General features: G+C 42.2%; 1 protein-coding gene across 1 annotated transcript in view; it reads right to left on the reverse strand.

Annotated features, from left to right (window-relative positions):
* LOC126457844 (allatostatin-A receptor-like) overlaps positions 1-16,775 on the reverse strand; it is a 1,203,850-nt gene that overhangs the window by 955,250 nt on the left and 231,825 nt on the right. The gene's annotated exons all lie outside the window — the stretch shown is intronic.

A 16,775-nucleotide genomic window follows, 5' to 3' on the forward strand; every position in this document is an offset into this window, starting at 1 on the left:
GGTATACTAATAGCCCGTTATGAATATTATAAGTTCAGGTATAAGTTTTTGTGAAAAAATTAGTTACTGACCTGCTTCCTCGTTCCAGGAATTACATTAGCAATATCAGTCCTCGCTTCGTAAGAGCACACTGCACGCAACCTATTTACGTTGACTTGAATGTACATGAAGTTAGACATAATAAGGGTATTAATTAGTCTTGGGCATTTCACGACATCCATTTAATAAGCCCTATTCTCCAATGAAGCAAAAACGCATTACCATGAGGAAGTCATAGGCAGATATCAGATAGGCCTTCTCAGATGTGCAGACAAACTCTGCACTAACCTCCTATCACTATATTATCACTGATGCGGCGTGCTGGTCACTGACTCCGATATCATTACTTCAGATACCACAACATTAAAGTTGTCAGATCGCTGATGGAAAAGCTTGAATAGCGAAGAATATGAACTGGAAATTGATGTTTCAACGTTTCAAGGATGAAGAAAAGATTTGTGTTGCACTTTCAGGTTATCTTGACTGTTTAAATATGGTTAAATGATAAAAGAGGGGACGCGAAATGTTACGCCGATGATACCTAGTAGTACCTTCTTATTTTAACAAAACTAGTTTCTAATGCCGGGACCGGTTGGAAAGTGGGGTTGGAAGTGGAGTACCCTGCTGTGGACAGATGATCCTCCTGTAATTTGCGAGAAAGCGCCGACAGCTGCGGACACAGTAACAGCTTTAGAGCAAGCAGTGGGTGTGTCCCAAGGGAACGAATGCTTTTAGAGGTGGTTTCCGACCCGCGGAACAACAGTAATGGAGCGGCTCTGTCTGTTGTCGGAAACGTCAGACTTCTGGCTTTCGTGCATTAGCGAGTTTAACTAAAACGCTGAAAATTGTTGAGGTGCATCATCCTGAAGCTGTGCAAAAGTAAAAGTCTTACAGTAGAACTAACTGTACTATTAAAGGAGAACTCATTCAGTACACTAGTGTTGAAGGTCGTGGTTGCATAAAATCGAAAATCAATAATTTGTAGACTATGAGAGAAAAATAACCTGCAAATTAAATTAGAGGTAAGCATCTATTAAGAGAAATTAATGCGTAATGGTTGTAGCGCAAGACGCACATTTTAGGTGTTTCCAAGAAAGCAGCGTTGTGCATTTCTGTGACGCTGTCACATGGATAAATAAATCACTGAAAAATCGTTCAGCCTTGTTTGAACGTTTTCCATTTCTCCCGTTACTGATACTAAAATTATTAAGCTGACGAACAAATGTCAGGAATAGGCAGAGAAACGATTTTGTGAGTGAAAGTCCCTGGCACTTTTTTAACTGAATCTCTACTTGGTGCCTGCCTTCCCCTCAAATCGGTAGACATTTGATGACTCTGATTAATTGCAGTAACTGTACAACAATGGAACGAGTAGACTATTTATCAGTGACGAACTATAGTTACTCATGTCGAAGTACTGCTCCTAGTACGAGGATCACTCCTAAAGAAATGCACACTATTTTTTTAAAATCCATCTCTTATTCTACATGTTTGAAAGTTTTATAGTGTGTAGATATATCCTTTAGAAACAATATTTTCATTTCTTCAGATAATTTCTATCCCTCTCAACTGCCTTACGCCATCTTGGAACGGGCTCCTGTATACCCGAAAGGTAAAATTCTGGACCAACCTGTTGGAGCCACTGTTTGGTGGCGTGCACAAGGGAGTCATCATCTTCAAACCTTGTTCCACGAAGAGAGTCTTTAAGTTTTCCAAAGAGATGATAGTCACATGGGGCCAAATCAGGACTGTAAGGCGGGTGTTTCAATGTTGTCACGGGTTTTGTGATCCTGGTAACCCATCTGGCACAAACATTTCTTAACGCCAACACATTCAGTATGCTGCAGACACTTGCTTCCCCTAAGCCAACGTAGCGTGACAATTCGTTCAATGTGATGTGTCTGTCACCATTCACCAATTCGTTAACTCTCTGCATATTGTCTGGAGCGTGTCCAGTACGAGACCTGCCACTGCTAGGACAATCCTCAATATTGCCATGCCCGCTTTCATCACGTAACCTGCTTGCCCACCAACTAACTGTACTGCGATCGACAGGAGCATCTCCGTACATTTTTTTCAACTTCTTGTGGATGTTTGTCACTGTCTCGTTTTCACAGCACAGGAATTCTATGACAGCACGTTGCTTCTGACGAACGTCAAGTGTAGCTGCCATCTTGAGGACATTCTGTGACGGCGTCACTCACGGTTTGTGAGTTTGAAAACAAACGGGAAGGATGTACCTACACAGTGTAAAATTTTCACACATGCAGAATGAAAACTGTATTTTTACAAAAATAGTGTGCATTTCTTTTGGAGTGACCCTCGTATTTGTGCCGAACTCTTTCTTTACTCCGCAACAACTTCATAATGGTACAATCTCTCAGTGTACTACAACTACGTCCTTCACAAATAGCCTCAGAGAGCTGGCGGTGGCACCTGCCATGTCATCTACGACTTGTTACAAATTTTTAGGGTCAAAATGGGGATGCAGTATAATATTTCAAACAGATGAATTCCGAAGGGCTGAAAATAAATATTTCAGGTGTTGAGACGCATTGAATGAACAGTGCGTTTGTCCTAGGGGTTTGCGAACTGCCCGTATTGCTGGATCTCCGGCGGAGACACTACCTAGGAAACAAATACACAGTCGTCTGTTGTGTCCACAGTGGATAGTTTCTTGTGAAGCTGCCAGATGTAGTGAATGCATCAAGCTAAAACTCTCGAAGAAACTAATAGAAAGCTGACTGTCATGGCCGTAGATCGCTGTCTCTTTGTATAACAGTAACAAGGTTATTTTAGAATAAATAGCAAAATTTCTGTCTCCGTTGTAAAGTTCGCGATGAGCTTATGTTGTTGTAACAAAGAGTAATTTGTTTCTCTTAGTAAATAGCTTAACATTAATTTAGCATCAAAAATGGTTCAGCAGGCCGGGGAGGCCGAGCGGTTCTGGGCGCTACAGTCTGGAACAACGCAACCACTACGATCGCAGGTTCGAATCCTGCCTCGGGCATGGATGTGTGTGATGTCCTTAGGTTAGTTAGGTTTAAGTAGTTCTAAGTTCTAGGGGACTCCCAGAGTGCTTAGAGCCATTTGAATCTTTTTTTTTTTTTTTTTTTTTTTTTTTTTTTTTTTTTTTTTTTTTTTTTAATGTTTCATATGGCTCTGAGCACTATGGGACTTAACTGCTGCTGTCATCAGTCCCCTAGAACTTAGAACTACTTAAACCTAACTAACCTAAGGACATCACAAACATCCATGCCCGAGGCAGGATTCGAACCTGCGACCGTAGCGGTCACGCGGTTCCAGACTGTAGCGCCTAGATCCGCTTGGCCACTCCGGCCGGCAATTTAGGATCACTAATCCCTCCTCTGAAAGCAGGAATTTGCAATTCTCTCTCTCTTCTTCATGATTTGGCCCAGATCGATTATCAGTCACTATACGTGGAGCATAAAAAATACGTAGTGACTGCCGTAATACTCTCTTCCACAGTACAAATAGCGCTATGTTAAATTCAGAATGGCACGTTGACATCTGTTGGATGAATCTTCTTGATTATAATAACTTATTTCATCAGTCCATTATTCTATTTCCTAGACGGCGATGTGAAATGGTATCGCAGATTGACTGGATGGTTCAAATGGCTCTGAGCACTATGGGACTTAACATCTGAGGTCATCAGTCCCCTAGAACTTAGAACCACTTAAACCTAACTAACCTAAGGACATCACACACATCCATGCCCAAGGCAGTATTCGAACCTGCGACCGTAGCAGTCACGCGGTTCTATACTGAAGCGCTTAGAACCGCACGGCCACACCGGCCGGCTGATTGACTGGAGCTCGGCGACTATGGTATTACAATAACTTCTGCTATTTGCAAACGTTTGCAGTCTCGTGAATGAATGCAACGAGTTTCATGACATCTTTGTTTAGTGGAATTCTTAACGATTCAGAGCAGTTGCTGCGTCTTCCAAATATTCGTGAATCGCGAACGGATCTATGTTCAATTGGTCTACAACCGTCATAGAATTCACTTTTACACACTGCAAGTAAATGTCTTAATTGGAATACCGTTTCTTAACTGTCATTGTTTGAGGTATAATTTGACATTTTAAAGCTTATCTTTCAATTATACAGCACATTTGTACCACTTTTAGTCGAACAGTTTCTGAGAACCCCTTATGACATTTCAAATGGACGTTTAAATCCTTTCACCAGAATCATTATCACCAACTTCATTCACTAAAATACACTGAAGCGGCAAAGACACTGGTATAGTCATGCGCATTCTGGACGTGTGGGGTGTCGCATTGTCCTGCTGGAATTGCCCAAGTCCGTCGGAATGCACAAGGGACATGAATGGATGCAGGTGATCAGACAGGATGCTTACATGCGTATCACCTGTCTCAGTCGTATCTAGGCGTATCAGGTGTCCCATATCACTCCAACTGAACGCGCCCCACACCATTGCAGAGCCTTCACCAGCTTAAAGAGTCCCCTGCTAACATGCAGGTTCCATGAATTCAAGAGGTTGTCTCCATAACCCCACACGTCCATCCGCTCGATACGAACTGAAACGAGACTCTTCCAACCAAGCGACATGTTTACAGTTATCAACAGTCCAATGTCGGAGTTGGCGGGCTCAGGAGAGGCGAAAAAGTTTTGTGTCGTGCAATCATCAAAGGTACACGAGTGGGCCTTCGGCTCCGAAAGGCCATATAGACTATGTTTCGTTTAATGTTTCGCACGCTGACACTTTTGGCCCAGCACTGAAATCTGCAGCAATTTGCAGAAGGGTTGCACTTCTGTCACGTTGAACGATTTACTTCAGTCATCGTAGGTCGCGTTCTTGAAGCACCTTTTTCCGGCCGCAGCGATGTCGGAGATTTGGTGTTCCCGAATTCATGAAATTGACAGTGCACTCTTGAAATGGTCGTACGGGAAAATCCCCACTTCACCTCTATCTCGGAGATGGTGTGTCCCATCGCTCGTGTGTCGACTATAACATCACGTTCAAACTCACGTTAATCTTGATAACTGCCATTGTAGCAGCAGTAACCGATGTAACAACTGCGCCAGACGATTGTTGTCTTATGTAGACGTATATCTGTATTTGAAAACGCATTCCTACTCCAATTTCTTTGGCACTTCAGTGCATATGGACCAAATGCAATGTCGCGTAGAGCCATAGCGAAACGGTGCCAACAGTTTGACCAAGGGCATACAGACGTGGGTGTGCTTATCGGGAACGAGGTCACTGACGTCAGCTACAGAGAATATCCAACAATCGAGGAAATTTTTCTCCGCAATCGCAGATTTTTCATCATCGAGGACGTCGATTAGCTCCGTGACCAAGGAGCGGGCTTCTATCGTCGATGAACTGAATAACAGGTCCAACGTTTTCACTGTTTTTTATTGTGACTTGGTGACTATGTTGGACATTAGTGTCACGAACTGTATCACTTGGAAGTGTTACTAGGCCTATCATAGTAAAGTGTAACATTTCCTTTGAAGTCTTCTCGTGTAAACTACTTATACAATTACTTATACAATTACTTATACAAAAGAAGCAAATGGACATAATTTGGAATGCACATGAAGGCAAAAACCACAGATTCATTCCAAATCCCAGACACGCACAGAAACAGAAAATGACATTCTACTAAATACGGGAAATCAGAGCAAGTAAATAAACATGTAGGTCTCCGCAGCCGGCGTCAATGTCATTAAAATATGCGTTTACTGCGTCGCTGGTCGACCCTGCCAGACCCTAGGTCCTGCTACCGCTCCGAAGCTAACAGCACGAAAACTCGACCCCTGGTAGGTCGTCACTGACTCGTTAAGGGATACTAATTGGCAACAAAACGTGTATCCCGTAAGCAGTTGGCCGCATACACTCTCCCTCTCTCCGAACATCGACTTGTGGTGCTTTAAAGACAACAAAATTCCGATAAATATGACATCGGTGGTCTTCTGACGCCGTTAGAAATGCTATATGCGGAAGCATCCACTCCACAAATAACTAGACTCTGCCCTGAGATAGGTGGTCGGTTGTTTTCGTATTTTAGCATTTCATATATCTTATAATTTAATACTGCAGTAAACACACACACAGATTTTAATGAGAAAGGACGTGAGCATTTTGTAGCAGATTACAGCGGCCATAGGATTAAGGAAATTTACCGCTTACGTGATACGATGTAAAGCAAGTTTAATCAAGATATAGAAAAATATATATATATATATAAGCATGACGATTGGAAGACATCTCGGGAGAAACTATAATTTGCTTCATAAGGAAAAGGTTAAGACAAGTTTCAGAACGCAGGATGGCGAAGCCGAGCGGTTCTAGGCACTTCAGTCTGGAACCACGCGACCGATACGGTCGCAGGTCCGAATCCTTCCTCGGGCATGGATGTGTGTGATGTCCTTAGGTTAGCTTGGTCTAAGTAGTTCTCAGTTCTAGGGGACTGATGACCTCAGATTTAAGTCCCATAGCGCTCAGAGCCATTTGAACCAAGTTTCAAAACCAACAATTCATTACACAAGACGTAGTTACGCAGCGCTGATTGCTTAAGAATCCTTTAAATGTGGGCATTTAAAAATTTTCATATTATCTGAGTAATTGTTTTGTATTGGGTAAATAGGGCACAACATTTTGGCAAGGATTGAAGGGCATACCGTAGGACCAGCGAAGGAAAAATCTACCTTCGATAATCATCTTATTGAAAGTAAACTTACGATGCAAGAAATGGAAATAATCTTGAAATTTTACATATTTCCTTTAACGGCCTACGGATGAACATGTAGAACAGGACAAATGGAAATTTACAGTCACGTGATAAGAATAGGTTCAAATGGCTCTGAGCACTATGGGACTTAACATCTGTGGTCATCAGTCCCCTAGAACTTAGAACTACTTAAACCTAACTAATCTAAGGACATCACACACATCCATGCCCGAGGCAGGATTCGAACCTGCGACCGTAGCAGTCGCGCGGTTCCGGACTGAGCGCCTAGAACCTCTAGACCACTGCGGCCGGCGATAAGAATAGGGCAAGTTAGTGTGTGATCAAATAGAGTTGAGGAGAAAACAATGTTTAGAACTGCGTACAAAATGAGTGAACTACTCTTTTCCCGACTCCTCCTCGCTCCAACCCCCCGCCCCCCCCCCCCCCCCCTCGCGCAACTTTCTCTTATTTCACTCCAGCATGACGTATGACGTAACCCATATAAAATTATGATACGTAAAGGTCTGGTATTTAGTGTAATGCACTCCATTGTTAAACATGTTTTAAATGATTGACGTAAGGATTGACTTAAACATAACAGAGATCCAAGTTTGAAGTACCATAGTATTTTAAATGCACTAGACTTGTTGTTTGAAGCTGCTCATTGCAAAAGGAGATTATGGATGTAAAGCCATACGTGTTTGGACGTGAGTGTTGAATTAAACTGCCCCATCAGGATAACATTCAGATCACGAAACGGTTGTATGATTCAGTATTGTGGGCCTTTTGCGATTTTTTCCTGATACTGAGGCTCATCGTCAAAGCTTCTATCGACTGCACGTTGCATATGAAGAGTGGTTACCACGGCTGTGGGGACCACCCCGGCTAGAGCTCAGTCGTACACTTGGTTACTGCTGGCATAAAAGGAAAGTCATAATGCAGCCAAAAATCAACAAATTACAGTTTCACAGTTCTACATAGCCACACTACGCCACTGTTCACTCTGGATGCTGTATATCTCTTAACGCAAATGATTTTCTCACTTAGTTTAATACTACGGCAATTATTATAGGCAATAGATACTTTATTAGAATGATTCATGGTCATATAAACGTTTTACGGTGGAATGCACCACCCTATACAAAAGGTGGGTGAAAACATAGCAAGTAGATGGGTATTGTGAATGGTTCAAATGGCTCTGAGCACTATGGGACTTAACGTCTGAGGTCATCAGTCCCATAGAACATAGAACTACTTAAACCTAACTAACTTAAGGACATCACACTCATCCATGCCCGAGGCAGGATTCGAACCTGCGACCGTAGTGGTCGTGAGGTTCCAGACTGCAGCGCCTAGAACCGCTCGGCCACACCGACCGGCTGGGTATTGTACCTATGATGTTTTATTACATGGTGATTGCTTAATACATTACGTTTCATTATTATATTTTCTCACATTCTGTATTGTATGCTATGTTTTTCTACACATCGCTTACATTACGAACCAAAAAAGACAGGTACAGAGAGGCACACTCGTTATCACATCTGGCCGCAATTTGTAGCTGTTTAAAGAGTAACATGGAACCTTATTTTTAGTGTAGGAGTCATCTCTTTGGATAAGTGTGCTTGGCGATTACGCAGCAGGGTTAAGGGATTGTCTACATTTTAACGTTCAACATTCTACCATACGTTGTCAATCACATAGAAAAATATTTTGCAAATGTTACCTAAAGAAAGTTTTAAATACGGTCTGTGACGTTTGGAATCACAGGATGATCTGATGATGGTGCCTGGTATCAAAACTATAAAAAGGCGACTACAGACTAAAGTAACAACGTTTTTTTTAAATACATCTGATGTGTAAATAACGATTTTTCAACAATATTTATAGTCTTCTTCAAATTTAGTGAGTATGTCAGGATTCAGGGAACACTCCACGTACAATCGAACAATTATATGATGTGATTAAAAAGAATTTTTTACTTTCCTGTCCTTTAAGGCACTTACTTGTTTTTATACCGTCCTACTCTCGAGGAATCTTCTTTGCCTTCTTCTGTATCTTCATGGGGTTAGCATGTTAATCGTAACCTGGCTATGTTGGTATGTTAGTAGTAGAGGGTGGACGGACGGATGTCCACACTGTCACTATAACGCTTCCCCCCCCCCCCCCTCCCCCGAGAAGAATTTGTGTACTTTTAGTGTTATCCAATGTGGATGTGTGGGAGCGCTTTCTCGAAATATTTGCAGATTCTTTAACCGAGGTGGTACGTGTACAACAGCCCGGTATTCATCTTGCCTGACGTGGGAAAACGCCTAGAAACCGAATCAGATCCAGACCCTCATCGTTAATCGACCTCGCGGATTCTATCCTGGGTCGACGCGCCTTCCCGAATCCAGTACGCTAGGTGCTAACTTGCACGACTGTCCGGACGGGTGCGCAGCCGCGACAGATAGATACGACAACAAATTTGCAGGAAAGCAGTCACAAATAACAGTTCTATCAACGTTCTCGAGAAACCTGTAGTAACTGTACAGTGCGTGGGTAGCGAAGCAGAAGAAACGATGCAACTTGCGGGTCAAGTCGGTGCTAGTGTAGGCCATAAAAAGGCGGCTGCACTCCACAAGGCGAGTCGTAACCGGAGAACTGCTTGCCTGCTTTCCCCGGCATCGGCAGCTCCTAGTGGCCCGGAGAGCGACCACTGCTGAATTTGTAATCATCTCCCGCCGTCTTATGAGGATAAACAGTAGTAAACTCCGAGTGGAATTGCCAACGACGTTTACCCCTGGTCCATAAGCTAGAGTTAAGGCACTGCGGCTGTTTGACAGTCAGAAAACATTTAAGCTCCTCTCAGGGTAACTGCTGATTTTCACTCGAATGAAACGCCAACTCTGTTAAGTCAAACAGAATATTAAACTTCAGTATCCTTAAGTAATTAAATTGTAACTCTGGATGTACTGGTTCATTTTGGATCTTCACTCGCCAATCCAACCCAGTCTTCATCCTGTCCCTTAGGCACGACTATACATCGGCACTGGAAGGGCCTTTTGTTCATTATAGCAAGTCCAGGTCTCTGACGTCAGTTTACGATAACGTCATTCAGCGTGAGGAAGATTACAGTTTGATGACTCTCCCACGTCTCAGGACAAGTAGGAGTAATCCGCTGAATTACAGGCCTATATCACTAACGTCGATTTGCAGTAGGGTTTTTGAACATATACTGTATTCGAACATAATGAAGCACCTCGAAGAAAACGATTTATTGACACATAGTCAGCACTGTTTCAGAAAATATCGTTCTTGTGAAGCACAACTAGCTCTCTATACTCTTGAAGTAGTAAGTGCTATCGACAGGGGATGTCAAATTGATTCCATATTTTTCCAGAAGGCTTTCGACACCGTTCCTCACAAGCATCTTCTAAACTGCGAGCCTACGGAATATCGTCTCAGTTGTGCGACTGGATTCGTGATTTCCTGTCAGAAAGGTCCAGTTCGTAGTAATAGACGGAAAGTCTTCGAGTAAAACAGAATAATTTACAGCGTTCCCCAAGGAAGTGTTATAGGCACTCTATTGTTCCTGATCTATATTAATGACATAGGAGACAATCTGAGTAGCCGTTTTAGACTGTTTGCAGATGATACTGTCATTTACCGTCTTGTAAAGTCATCTGATGATCAAAACGACTTGCAAAATGATTTAGATAAGATGTCTGTATGGTGCGAAAAGTGTCAATTGACCCTGAATAATGAAAAGTGTGAAGTCATTCACATGAGTACTAAAAGCAATCAGCTAAGTTTCGATTACGCGACAAGTCACACAAATCTGAAGGCTGGAAATTCAACTAAATACTTAGGCATTACAATTACAGATAACCTAAATTGGATCGATGACATAGATAATATTGTGGGTACAGCAAACAAAAGACTGCGATTCATTGGCAGAACACTTAGAAGTTGCAACAGGTCTACTGAAGAGACAGCTTACACTACGCTTGTGCGCCCTATTCTGGAGTATTGCTGTGCGGTGTGTGATGCGCATCAGGTGGGACTGACGGATGACATTGAAAAAGAACAAAGAAACGCAGCTCGTTTTGTATTACAGCGAAATAGGGGAGATAGTGTCACAGACATGATACGTGAATTGAAGTGGCAATCATTAAAACAAAGGCGTTTTTCATTGCGACGGGATCTTCTCATGAAATTTCAATCACCTGTTTTCTCCTCCAATTGCGAAAACATTCTGTTGGCACCCACCTACATAGGGAGAAACGATTATCACGATAAAATAAGAGAAATCAGGGCTCGCACAGAAAAATTCAAGTGCTCGTTTTTCCCTCGTGCCGTTCGAGAGTGGAACGGTAGAGAGACAGCTTGAAGGTGGTTCATTGAACCCTCTGCCAGGCACTTTATTGTGAGTAGCAGAGTAATCACGTAGACGTAGAAAAGTTCGGACAATGTTATGAAATAGCAGACGATTTTTTTTGGAGACCATGGCCTACCTGTGTTTATTTTTAGACGTCCTCATATTCAGCACTCTCCTCTAAAGCGTACCTTCCTGCATGCGGGAGAATCTGCCCCTATGTCAGGGGTTCCCAATATTTTTTTGTGACGGAACATTTTAGAATCCGGGTGCCTTGACGGGACACCTTATTTATTTTGAAGGTCAATAAAATTTAAAAAATTTTGAATGAGAAAAACTTGTTTTATTCAGTGATTACCTAAATTTTAAATCATAAATAATAACACGGAAATCATGATAAAATTTTCAAAATTGGCCAGGGTTCCGTAGGAACTTAATTATCTATGTAGACAGTTCACCTATTCCCGGAACAGAGGATCTTAGTGACATTTGCTCGTTATAGAAATTGACACAGGCAATATATCGGTCCCAGGGATTCGAAGACTTTCGAGAATTTTTTAATTTTAAGTATGAAGTCGGAGAACAAATGACAAAAAAATATAGTACTAGTTTGTTATAGATACAAATTAAGAATTTCTCTGATTTTTTACCTTACTTCTACTACGAAATCTTTCTTCTTCGCAAATTTCATGATTCTACTTCAAGAGGAAGTGCACTATAGGTTTTAACGAGTGAGTTTGCGGCTATCAGAATATGCAACGTAAATCGCAGTATCTTTAGACTAGGTTGATGTGAAAACTTAACATTTCTCCACCACCAAAGGGCTATAGACGTCAGTATGTGGCACAGATTTCATTTTGAAATATCTATCCGTTCCTCAGAAAAAGTCGTCTCAACAGTCGGGTGGACAGATAGTCTAATAACAAACGAGTTTTCGTATGATATAATTACAAATTAAGAATTTTATGATTTTCATACTTTGGTTATAGTATAAACCCTTGCCTCTTGATAAATTTCACGATTCTAAGTCAACGGGAAGTACTCCATAGGTTCTGACGAGTGAAGTTTTAGAGAATCAAAATATGTGACATAAATAGCCGTATCTTTTGATTTCAATGACTTAGAAGCTTCACTTTTTCACATCGCAAAGCGACCATAGACGCAGTGGCATAAATTTCGACTTGGTACGCCTACCCGTTCCTGAGAGGAAGAGTTTTGAGCAGTCGGACACAGTGACAGACAGACGGACTACAAAATGATCCTATAAGCTTCCCGTTTTTACCGATTGAGGTACGGAACCGTAAAAAGCAAGAAAAATGTCGAAAAATTAAAGCCATTTTAGTAAAAGTTGTTTACAGAGCACTTACTCATTTCCCGCACAACACATTTTGGCAAACCCTAATCTACGTGATGCCTTTTGCGCATAACTGACAGTGAACAATGTTTTAACTTCTGGTGTTTCACTCCTTGACAGAACAATGACTTTCGTTTAAATAGAGACTCGTCTTCAATATTAGGTAATGACAGAAATCGTATGTATTCTCTGGTCTTACGTGAGGGGTAATCGTAAAGATCTCATTATCACTCAAAAATATAAATATAATATTCTGTTAGTTTGCGTGTACCTGTTTGCAGCCCTGTTAAACATTGAAATCTCCACGGAAAGTCTTCATAGAGGAAGCAAAACAAAGTGGCGTTGCTAGGTGATAAAATGTTACGGTACTGCAGCGAGGGGATTTCATTGTTTACCGGAGTTTTAGATATCTACTGCAGAGAAGCGAAAACTTTTATGTACATCTATTTCGAATGTGGTAAAATAGTATGACTACAGCTTTTATTTTACCGAATAATACTGCCAATTTGTTTGTGTGCCGAATGCTCTCTCCCTCTCTCTCCCTCTCTCTCTCTCTCTCCGTCTTTTCTTGGTGTGTATGTGTGTTTATTACATGTTCAAGAAAACGCTTAATTTGCTATAGTGGCTCGCTCTTTCTTGATTTTATGTTAATGTCAAATCAGCCACACATATCTGAGAGAGATACTTCATAATTTTTTGAATGACCAGTTGTCAGTGCCGGCCGCGGTGGTCTAGCGGTTCTAGGCGCTCAGTCCGGAACCGCGCGACTGCTACGGTCGCAGGTTCGAATCCTGCCTCGGGCATGGATGAGTGCGATGTCCTTAGGTTAGTTAGGTTTAAGTAGTTCTAAGTTTTAGAGGACTGATGACCACAGATGTTAAGTCCCATAGTGCTCAGAGCCATTTGAACTATTTGAACCAGTTGTCAGTATTTTAACTAAGGACAAACTACTGACATATTTTCTTTCTGCTTAGAAGAATGTTCAAGCTCTAAACTCAAACTTCAAAAACAAAAAGAAAAGGTAGACCAAGTGTAATATCATTGATTTCTGCCTGTTATCGATATCGATACTGGCACGATATCCGATCCGGGAATTCCATAACTTTCTTGTGATATACAGTACTGGCCATTGAAATTGTTACACCAAGAAGAAATGCAGATGATAAACGGGTATTCATTGGACAAATATATTATACTAGACCAAACATGTGATTACATTTTCACGCAATTTGGGTGCATAGATTTTGAGAAATCAGTACCGAGAACAACCACCTCTGGCCGTAATAGCGGCCTTGATACGCCTGGGCGTTGAGTCAAACAGAGCTTGGATGGCGTGTACAGGTACAGCTGCCCATGTAGCTTCAACACGATACCACACTTCGTCAAGAGTAGTGACTGGCGTATTGTGACGAGCCAGTGGCTCGGCTACTATTAACCAGACGTTTTCAATTGGTGAGAGATCTGGAGAATGTGCTGGCCAGGGCAGCAGTCGAACATTTTCTGTATCCAGAAAGGACCGTACACGACCTGCAACATGTGGTCGTGCATTATCCTGCTGAAATGTAGGGTTTCACTAGGATCGAATAAAGGGTAGAGCCACGGGTTGTAACACATCTTAAATGTAACGTCCACTTTTCAAAGTGCCGTCAATGCGGACAAGAGGTGACCGAGACGTGTAACCAATGGACCCCATACCATCACGCCGGGTGATACGCCAGTATGGCGATGACGAATACACGCTTCCAATATGCGTTCACCGCGATGTCGCCAAACACGGATGCGACCATCATGATGCTGCTAACCGAATCTGGATTTATCGGAAAAAATGACGTTTTACCATTCGTGCACCCAGGTTCGTCGTTGAGTACACCACCGCTGGCGCTACTGTCTGTGATGCAGCGTGAAGGGTAACCGCAGCCACGGTCTCCGAGCTGCTGCAAATGTCGTCGAACTATTCGTGCAGATGGTTGTTGTCTAGCAATGATCCCATCTGTTGACTCAGGGATCGAGACGTGGCTGCACGATCCGTTACAGCCATGCGGATAAGATGCCTCTCATCTCGACTGCTACTGATACGAGTCCGTTGGGATCCAACACGGCGTTCCGTATTACCCTACGGAACCCACCGATTCCATATTCTGCTAACAGTCATTGGATCTCGGCCAACGCGAGCAGCAATGTCGCGATACGATAAACCGCAATCGCGATAGGCTATAATCCGACCTTTATGAAAGTCGGAAACGTGATGGTACGCATTTCTCCTCCTTACACGAGGCATCACAACAACGTTTCACCAGGCAACGCCGGTCAACTGCTTTTTCTGTATGAGAAATCAGTTGGAAACTTTCCTCATGTCAGCACGTTGTAGGTGTCGCCAGCGGCGCCAACGTTGTGTGAATGCTCTGAAAAGCTATCATTTGCATATCACAGCATCTTTTTCCTGTCGGTTAAATTTCGCATCTGTAGCACGCCATCTTGTGGTGTATCAATTTTAATGGCCGGTAGTGTAACTACAACTTAATAATAGTAGGATTTTTTTCCTTTACTTGTACTGTGAAACCGTGTTTCTTGAAACATTTTATAGTTCTAAGTCAACGAAAAGTTTAGATGAGTGTGTTTTGGAGTACCAAAATATGTAACATAAATGTCGATGTCTTCTGATTGCATTGAGTTACAAGCTTAAATTTTTTGCACCGTTATGGCTCCGTAGACGTTAGACACAAGTTTCAACTTGATATGTCTACCCGTTCGTGAGAAGAAGAGCTCTTAAAAGACAGACAGACAGACAGACAGTCGGACAACAAAATTATCCTATAAGCGTTTTGTTTACACCGATTGACATACGGAATCCTGCTAGTACCGGCATCGCCCACTTAGGCGTTGAATCTCTAAAAACCAAACAAAAACAGATATTCGGAATAAGGAATAAAATTTTGTTCACGTCACAAGAGTTAGAACTTACGCGTTTTACAGAGAAAAAAATGCTTCTGTTTGGTGGCAAGCGTTAAACCATAATATCAAGAAAAATGAGAAATGAAAAGTTGTTAAAAAAGTAAAGGTATCTGGCTCGATCATTGTTTTGGTACGATACCTTAACAGTTATGAGGCGATGGCAGACATTGCTTCTTACTTGTAATCTCGGAGTAGATCGTGTATCTAAATTTCAACTCGGGTTTGCGTATGGATTTTAAATGGAGTCTCACTGTGCTGCGTATATGATGTGCATGCATTAGTGTATAACGTATAATCTGTGGTAGCTCCGAATGTTGTGTAAATTGTAGAACTCAGCTGAAAAATCAGGACATTAACGTCGCAGTAAGTAAATATACAGTGTTGTCTGATGCGTATCTCTTAATACTTTAGAGACATTTCAGCACTTACTGTGTGGCCTAATACCTACACGCATTAGCCGGCCGAAGTGACCGTGCGGTTAAAGGCGCTGCAGTCTGGAACCGCAAGACCGCTACGGTCGCAGGTTCGAATCCTGCCTCGGGCATGGATGTTTGTGATGTCCTTTGGTTAGTTAGGTTTAACTAGTTCTAAGTTCTAGGGGACTAATAACCTCAGCAGCTGAGTCCCATAGTGCTCAGAGCCATTTGAGCCTACACGCATTAATTTCTTAAACGCATTTGCAGTGAGAACCCAGCACCGAATGAAATGTTTGAGTGGTACTATAATGGCTTCCAAGGGTAGTGACAAGCAGGGGTAAGCCAGGCGTGAACATGTATTGACTATCTAGCTACACGACGTTGCTCCTAGTGCCTGATTTTCATTACCTTTTCTAATCCTTAATTAGAAAGCTCTGCTGGCTGTACAAAGAAAACTACCAGCGCTGTTCCTACAGGGTGACACAGAATAACGGGAATGTTTGAAACGAGTAGTGACAGCCATGGGCAGGTGGCAGCACTGCTCGTTCGTGACCGTTAGCGAGTAAACAGTCCGCCATTTCAGTTATCATGGATCAGTGGAACGGACAATAGCGTGCATTAGCCATAACAATGTTTTATAAAAACAATAATAATTTGGTAGCGGCGCAGGGGGAATTTCGACGTCTTCATAATTTAGGACGTCATGATGCCGTTCCGTCGAAACACGCAATAAAATATGGGATTAATAACTTTGAAGATATAGGATCTGCCCTAAAGAAGAAACCAACAGGACGACCAAGAAGTGTGCGTTCTGTAGCGAACATTGATGTTGTACGTGAGTCTGTCAAACAGAGACGACGGCGTTGAATTCCTAAGAAAGCAGGAGTGTTTGGAATGTCCCGACAGAGTGTTCGCAGAATTCCTCAT

Source organism: Schistocerca serialis, chromosome 2 (assembly GCF_023864345.2).
Source record: "Schistocerca serialis cubense isolate TAMUIC-IGC-003099 chromosome 2, iqSchSeri2.2, whole genome shotgun sequence".
Classification (NCBI taxonomy): Eukaryota; Metazoa; Arthropoda; class Insecta; order Orthoptera; family Acrididae; genus Schistocerca; species Schistocerca serialis.